Raw genomic sequence first — 8,889 nt, 5'->3', positions numbered from 1 at the left:
TTGTCATCGAGGTCAACTTCTTTCTTTGGTCACTGGTTCTGTTGGTTCGTTTTGTTCTTGATCATAATGAAAATATTTTGTTCTGACAAAGGGTTTTAAGAGACTACATCTTGTACTACTACTCGTTAATGTGTGATAATTTGATAAATATTTTGAGATATACCCCTAACGTGGTCCAAAATTTGATTTAGTCTTTCGTTCTTATCTGATCTATTATCATAACTTATTTGAATGTTTTTCATTAAGTTAGCATGAAGTAAACCGAAAATAATATATGCAATTTTTTTTAAAAAAATATATTTTTAAAATAAAATATACTTATTAATCAACGTACCACAATAATTAACAAAAAAAAAAATTAAAAAGAGAGTGCCAAGTCGTTAGTAGCACTAACAACTTGGCACAAAAAAATCTGTGCCCAAGTCGCTAATGCTACTAACGAATTGGGTATTAAACGCGCGCACACAAAAAAAAAAAAAAAAAAAGAAAAAGGGCTACTAATTACTCCCTTTAGATTTGCAGCTATATGCCATTTTGGGGTATAATTGTAATATTTTTTTATATTATTTTAATAAATGGGCCTAGAAACAAAGATACTATATGAATAAAAGATTCTCTAACTGCGCGTTGGCTTTATAAATTCGAGGAATTATAAACTAATTAACCAGAAATAGAGAAAATACAAGGATTTTTTTTCAAAATTTTCCGAACACCAATATATATATATATATATATATATTTGTAATTTAAGGACAAACAATTTTATTAAAAAGAAATTAGTGTTGGTGTAGCCACACGTGCCGCCGCATTAAAAAAAGAATAGGAATGAGCGTAGCCACACGTGTGGCGCATTCGAAAAACCAAGCAAGCTATTGCATTCTATACTACAGTATACCACACAACTGGGAGACACGTCCTGTAGACGCGCCGCCTTCCCGATTGATTCTAACCAGTTTTGTTCTAATTCCCAATATTGTTGGACCTTCCGAACTCAATGGTGCTTTTTTGTAGGGATGCACGTTGGATCGGGTAATGCGGGTTTGGATAATGTCAAGTTCTCATAACCAAGAACAAGCATCAAACAACACACAAATCTCTATAGAATTGAATCTATATTTCTGTATATTCAAGATACAAAGAAAATGGAGATTAAGTAGCTGTGAGGGAATGAAAAAAATATCCTAACTGTCTAATTGCTATTGCCACGTCAGTGGCCAACTAGATAACAAAAAAGGAAAAGAGACAAGATGTACACAAAGAAACAAACTATATATAAAAACATAAAAGGAATGAAAAATGCGACTTCGACACAGGGAGCGACTTTGAGCTGGAGCTTGCGATGTAGTGTATGTACAACAGAGGAGATCAATACATGAATGAACACTCCTCCATAAACAAGCTGAGGAAACTCGAACACTTCAACAACACCCCCCCCCCCCCCGAGAGGAGAATAGAGAAGCAGGGCAAGGTAATGCCAGAAATCTGTGAAGGAAGAATGAAGCCATCTTTGTACTTATCTCTAAGTAGATGGCAGTTTATCTCTAAGTGTTTTGTCCACTCGTAAAAGATGGGATTAGCCACAATATGAACTGCAGCTTGATTGTTGTAGTAGAGAGGAATGAGAGTGCGAAGCGGAACCTGAAAATCTTTAAGCAGGTATGAAATCCACTGCAATTCACAAACAGTGGTTGCTAAACTTTGATACTCAGCTTCAGTAGTTGAACGGGAAACGGTAAGCTGTTTCTTAGTCTTCCATGAAACCAGAGTAGAGCCCAAGAAGACGCAATAACCAATCAATGAACGCCTACTATCAGACAACTCGCCCAATCAGCATCGCAGTACCCAACCAGAGAGAATGAATTATGAGCTAGGAGAAATAGACCTTAGTTGGATGAACCTTTGAGATATTTTACCAAGTGAAGAGCAACTGCTAAATGTTCCTGGCAAGGACGATGAACAAATTGGCTAAGTTGTTGTGCGCCATAAGAAACATCTGGTCAAGTGAAACCCAGATACAAAAGCCGTTCAATCAACCGTCTCTAGGGCTTTGGATCGTCCAAGAAAGTCCCACAAAAAGTAAGCCTGAGCCCTGAAGGTAGACGAGCATGAATAGGTTTAGCATTATCAAGACCAGCATCATGGATAATGTCTTTGATATATTTCTGTTGAGTGACGGAAGTACCTTTAGATGAACAGGGCAATTTCTAAACCAAGAAAATATTTTGCGTGTCCCATATCCTTAGTTGTGATAAGACCATGTAAATAATCCTTCACTGGCTAAATAAGAGTTTTTGCAGAACTTGAAATTAACACATCGTCAACATAAATGAGAAGGAAAATCACATCAGACCTAGTAGACTTCAAGAATAAACAGTGATCATTTTGAGACTGGATAAAACCATAAGCAATCAGTTGAGAAGTGAATTTGTGATCCATTGCGAGAACCCTGTTTCAACCCATATAAGGATCTTTTAAGTTTGCAAACATGTCCCTTGGGCACGCCATAACCATCAGGGGTAACATGTAGATATCTTCATCCAAGTAGTTGTATAAGAAAGCATTGTTGATGTCAATTTAATGTAATGCCCAACCATAACCAGAAGCTAGAGCTAAAAAATACGCACTGTGATAGCCTTAGCTACGGGAGAAAAACTTTCAATATAATCAATACATTTGACCTGATTGTAGCCCTTTACAACAAGCCTTGTCTTGTACCTGTCCATGGAGCCATCTTGTTTCAATTTTACCTTGTAAACCCACTTATACCCGATTGCCTTTTTGTTGGGAAGAAGATCAGTGACTTCCCATGTATTATTTCCCTCAAGTGCTGCAATTTTAGCCTGGATTGCTTGCTGCCATTCAAGGATATCCTTAGCTTGAGTATAGGTCCGAGACTCCTATACTGTAGATAAAGCAGTCATAAACTCCAAATGTGATGATGCAACAGAAAAGGAAGAAGGAAGATAGTTTGAGGAGGACTAACAAACAAAATCATTCAACCAGCTTGGTTTATGAGAGGGTCTGGTGGATCTTCAAAGTTGTGTTGGGGAATATAGAGTGATTGAGGGAAGATTTTGAGCATTAGATGATTCAGATATATCAGGTGATGGAAAGGAAGTAGAAGAATCAGATGGAAGAAGGTATGGAAACTAATATAGGTGCAGAGTCTGCTGGATCATTATAAGTACCAATTGGTAAAGGGACAGGACAAAGCTCGCTTATATATGTGATGTCCTTATAAGGAAAGATGTTTTCATGAAAAGTCACATCCCTAGAAACAATGACAAATTTTTGTTCAATATCATAAAGCTTATAGGCCTTTTGACCTTGAATATACCCTATAAACACACATTTAGTAGCTCTTGGCTCGAATTTTGATTTATGTGGTAGGACATTTGTTGCATAACACAAGCAACCAAAAGTCTTGAGAAACTGATAAGAAGGGATGGTCTTATACAAAAGTTCATAAGGTGATTTCTAGTTTAGAGCAGAAGAAGGCAAACGATTGATGATGAAAGTGGCAGTGAGAATGGATTCTGCCCAAAATTGTCTAGGAAGATATGGCTTGTGATTTATGACACATGAGGTAAGTCCAAGTAGCTCTAAAGTGATCATCAACTAACATAAGTACATAATGACATCCACCTATGGAGGGTTGTTTGTAGGGACCCCATATATCTACATGGACCAATTCAAAAGGAGTTGTTGAATAAGACTCACATAAAGGGAATGGTTATGTAGCTTGTTTTGCAAGCAGACAGACATGACAAACAGATGTTTCATTAGTTTTATTGAAGCTCAAGTTTTATTGGCAGAGGGATGTCCAAGCCCCTTGTGCCACAACTCATATGTGTTGCTAACATGAGAAAGATGCAAGGATTCAGAGACAGGATTTAGGTATGGTGCTTTGACAACAGATGAAAAAGAATGTGTGTCCAGATAGTAAAGTTTTCCTATTTGCTTGCGTATTGCCAAGACCTCCTCAGTCCTCTCATCCTGCAGCAAGCAAAGAGTGTTATAGACGGAAAAACGAACAGGTAAAGCTTTGCAAAGTTGTGAGACAGATAAAAGGTTGTGTTGAAAGCTGGGGATGTGAAGAACTTGTTCCAGAACAATGTTATGTGACAACTTTACAGTTCCAGTATGTGTAGCATTAGTAGTGTTTCCATCAGGTAGATAGATGATAGGAGTAGGATGGATGGGAGTTAAAGGAGTTGAGTAGTGTAGCATCACCACACATGTGTCTTGTAGTTCCAATGTCTACAATCCATAAGCTCGAGACATGCTTAGTGATATCAGTGTGTGAATCCATACTTGCAACCTCATCAAGTTGAGCAAAATGCACTTTCATTAGGTCAATTGTGGCTTTGTTCTGTACAAGTTTCAATGCCTCCAGGAAATCTGAGATAAGCGAAGTTGTTATTTCTGGAGTTACAGTCTTTTCCACAGCTGCATAGGCCTTTCCTTCAACACTGCCTTTCTTCCTTCTCTCAACAAGATCTTTATACCATTAAGGAATGCCATGGACTTTGAAACATGTATCCTTCGCATTCCTGATCTACCACAGCTTTCACAGGTTAAAAACCTTTTATCAACCATTTTCTTCTTCACAAAGGTCTTATGGCCATAATTGCGATCTTGATCTCCATTTCTAGCATACATCAGTATATTGATTCCTGTGTCTGCAGACTCTAGGTGTACTTTCATCCACCTTTCCACTCGCATGACCATGGAGTATGCCTTATCCACATGTAGCAGAGGTTACATTACTAGTATCTGGCCGCATACTCCATTAAAAGAGTTATTTAATCCCATGAGAAATTGGATTAAATGACCTGCTTCAGTTTGTATCGTGATCCTGTCATTACATCCACAAATACAGAGACCACAAGTGCATGAAGTAGTTGGCATTAAATATCGTATTTCATCCCAGAGTTGCTTAAGTTTGGTATAGTAGGTGGCCACACTCAAATTTCCTTGCATCATAGAATTAATTTCCCTTTGGATCTGGAATAGAAGTGGACCATTAGATTCACCATATCGCGCTTCAAGTTCCAGCCATAGGGCTCTAGCTGAACTTGCGTATAGGTAGGCATTTACTATATCTTTAGATACAGTGTTTAGGATCCAAGTCAACACCATATAATTTGCAGTTTTCCATTGTCTTATTACTTCAGCACCTTCACGTGGTTGTGTGAAGGTGCCATTGATGAAGCTAAGTTTATCTCTGTCGCCTTAGTTATTTTGGTTCCAAGGCACAGAAATAATAGGCAAGGGAGAATTCTCTAATTGTTGCGGCTTCACATTATTATTTTCACCTCGAACTCATGTATCTGCAGGCATCGATTGGGTAGTTGAGGTAGAAGAATCCTACTCGAATACAGACCTAATATTTTAAGTTCGAGTATCGGGTAGAAAAAAAATATTTAAATAATTTAAGAAAAAAAAATTATAATAATAGTGTGCTTTTAAAAAATTTAAAACAACAATTTTTGTAGGCGCGTCACATCAAGTTTGGAGCATTGCCACTGTTCCCCAGACAAAGAAAGTCGGTAAGTCAGGTATTGGCTTTGCCTATTTATTTAATTTTTTTAAAACACGCTATTTTTCTAAGTTTTTTTATATTATTTAAATAATTTTCCCTATTGGGTAACCCATTCGCGTAGGATTTCCCTATCCGAACTACCTTTAAAAAAACACACAAAAGTAAGTGTAACAGAGTGTTCAAGTTTAGGATTACTTTATACATTCTCCTTCTTTCCTCACCTTCAAATCTTCTTCTTCCCTCAACAAAAATCCTTCTACTTTCTCTCACAAATCCTATTTCTAAAACATCACAAGAAGAAGATGGAATAAGATTACAAAATCCAAAAATTCATAATATTTTCCTCTTCTTTTGTTATTTAATTAATAGAATATTCAAATTTCTGTCACTTATAAACTTACGAAACTGAAATTTTAATTAAAAATGGGGAGAAAGCAACATGATTTTTAAGTAAAAAACAGAGACTATTTCGGATAGCCTTTGTTTTGATACGTATAGAAGCTGTGGTAACTTCTATTTGATAACCATTTGTTCAGAAGCAAAATGCCTCTGAATTTTCAACATAAGTTTAATTTTTGTATAGAGTTAGTTACATTTTACTATACGAACTATAATCATTTTTACACGTTGACATTTAAACTTTTTTATGTCAATTTATCATCTCAATTTTATAAAATTTTGTATTTCGCCATTTATAACTGTTTTTCAAACTAAATTTTTTATTGAAATAAATCAGATACAGTGCACATGTGATACTTAAGGGTTATATGACGTGATATTTTTTCACATATGCACAGCATGTGATGCTTTTCTGACAGAAAAACTAACAAAAAAATGATCATATATTGCAAAATACAAACTTCGCTAAGTTGAGATAGTAAATTGACAAAAAAAAAAAAAAAGACGAATGAAAAAATCTAAAAACAGACATAGTTCAAATGACAAAATATAATTTACCCTTTTTATATATAAAGAAAAAAACGAATACCCAACAAACTTTGGATGGGAATCGAGCAGCTAAAAAGCTAATGAAAATTCAAGTACCGAATCCAAATTATCCAAACTAATATTACCTGATCCGATGCCCACCCCTAATCATCTTCCGTTCAAAACCCTAAACCACGATCCAATTTTGGAAGCCTATACTTCTTCAATTGTAATCTATTGTGTGCATAATATATATGCTTGGAAAGGAGGTGAAAATCCAACCATACAATTTGCAACAAATAAACATATTATGACTCTCAAAAAAGCGACAAAAGTTGCAACAACTTAGGCAAAACTCATTTTACATCTCTTCAAGAAACAACGTGAAGCCATGAAATATTATTACAATAAGTAAAGCCGTAAGCGTGCTTTTGTTCGAAAATGAAAGTGGAGAAACGTAGTCCGTAACGTTTCAACATTAATGACCCATTTCAAATCATGAAAACGTGAAGCTTGCTTATAACCATTAACTTCATGCAATTCTAGTATTTAAATATATATATATATACACTATTATAAAAGATAATCTTAATAATTAATATCACACCAACTTTTAAAATTTTAAATTTATTCTTTAATTCAATTCATCCTTTCAATAAAATTTTATTATAATAATAATTTCAATATTTTTTAAAAAACAAACATATTTTTTCTCTCTCACCTTACTCCATGTTTATTTCTTTTCACAAACTATTTTTTTCCTTCCATTCACAATACAATTCTTTTCTAATATGCTGACAGAAACTGCATGCAATGCAGATTATTATATAAAAAAAAAACATAAAGAAATGGGGGGAAATTTTAGTCCATTAACTTAGCTCTCGTTAAATTTTAGTCCATTAACTATGATAATTCAACTTATACACTATCTTGAAAAAGGCTTCAATTAAGTATTTCGGTGGCTGATTTTTTTAATTTTCACCAGAAATTAACATGTGCACGGGACATGCCAATAAGTTTGGGAATTTTTTTATCCCACATGACAGATGAGCTGAACTTATTTTCTTGACTAATTATATTTTCTAGTCCACTAATTTCATCCATGATTTAATTTGTCCCATGTAGCATTAAAGAATGACTTAGCACTTGAAGTGGATATTTTTTTATCTTCTCTCCCACATAAACACTTACATATATGAAAAAAGGTCAATTTGAAAATAAACTTTGAATTTATATTTATACTAACTTTCGTAACATGTCGTCTATGCATGCATATGTTAAATAATTCTACACACTTCAAAATGAATTATAAATTAGAATAAAATATATAATCCGATATACCAACTTTAGAAAAAAAAAAATATGAAGACAAAAGTTAGAGATGATTTTAGATTATAAAATTAATTATAGATTATAAAATTAATTATTATTTTATAGATAAGTATAAATTATATAGATAACAACTATATAAAATTATAGATAACTATAGATTTTTTTTATAAATAATTATTTTATTTAATTATAAAATTATAGATAAAAATGCATAAAAGTTTAATTTTAAAAAAATACATAAAATTATAGTAATTATAAGTACTTATAGATTATAAAAATAAAATTCTTATTTTATATCATATAAGACATAAAATTATAAAATTAAATTATTATTTTATAAATAATTATATATTATGAAGAAAAAAAAACCCACCACCATATAAGGGGGCGATGACGCCCCCAGCATAGGGGGGGATTATTTTTTAAATGCAAAAAAATATTTCGAAAAAAGTTTCAAAAGTTTTACAATATAGATAGAGCCAGAATTTGAAAAAATAAATCTCCACATAACCGGAATTTGGAATCCTGATTCTGACACAAATTATTTTTTTAATAAAAAAGTATGCATGCGTCTGGATGATGTGACGCATGCATGCTTTCTTTGTCAAAATCGGGATTTAAAAATCCCGCTTCTAGCACTGAAAATTTAAATGCATTTCTTGACATGCATGCAGTTTTTATAAATCCGGTGCTTCAAACACCAAATTTATTGGCAGTGGACTAGTTAACAGTGATCAGATTATTGGCATCAATTTTTTAGGTCCCAACCCGAGGAGAGGGCTTTTAAAGATTCGCGAAATACCAAATTTGTTGCATGCATGCGTCCAATATGCATGTCAAGAAATGCAATTTTTTTTCAAATATTCATGTCCGAATCGGGATTTTAAATCTCAATTTTGACAAAGAAGGCATGCATCATCAATTCGTTCAATTGATCGGAAAATTGACACTAAAACCCTGTATTGGACCTAATTAAAGCAATTTCAAAATATAATGTATAAAATGTGATAATTATCATAATTACTGGACTAAAATTGAACGAGTGCCAAATTAATGGACTAAAAAAGATCAACAGATCATGTTGT

General features: G+C 33.7%; 1 long non-coding RNA gene across 1 annotated transcript; it reads right to left on the bottom strand.

Moving 5' to 3' along the window:
• Positions 1-1,077: 1,077 nt before the first annotated feature.
• Positions 1,078-7,826, bottom strand: LOC148789462 (uncharacterized). The gene is made up of 2 exons (XR_016064484.1): positions 2,183-7,826; positions 1,078-2,089 (listed from the first exon to the last, which is right to left on the bottom strand). It is a non-coding gene; the product is annotated as an uncharacterized LOC148789462 (long non-coding RNA).
• Positions 7,827-8,889: the final 1,063 nt, after the last annotated feature.

The sequence above is a fragment of the Sesamum indicum genome, linkage group LG1, assembly GCF_026168435.1.
Source record: "Sesamum indicum cultivar Baizhima isolate 11 linkage group LG1, ASM2616843v1, whole genome shotgun sequence".
In the NCBI taxonomy this organism is placed as follows: domain Eukaryota; kingdom Viridiplantae; phylum Streptophyta; class Magnoliopsida; order Lamiales; family Pedaliaceae; genus Sesamum; species Sesamum indicum.
Note: the sequence above shows the minus strand (reverse complement) of the source record. Positions and strands in the feature narration are given on the sequence as shown.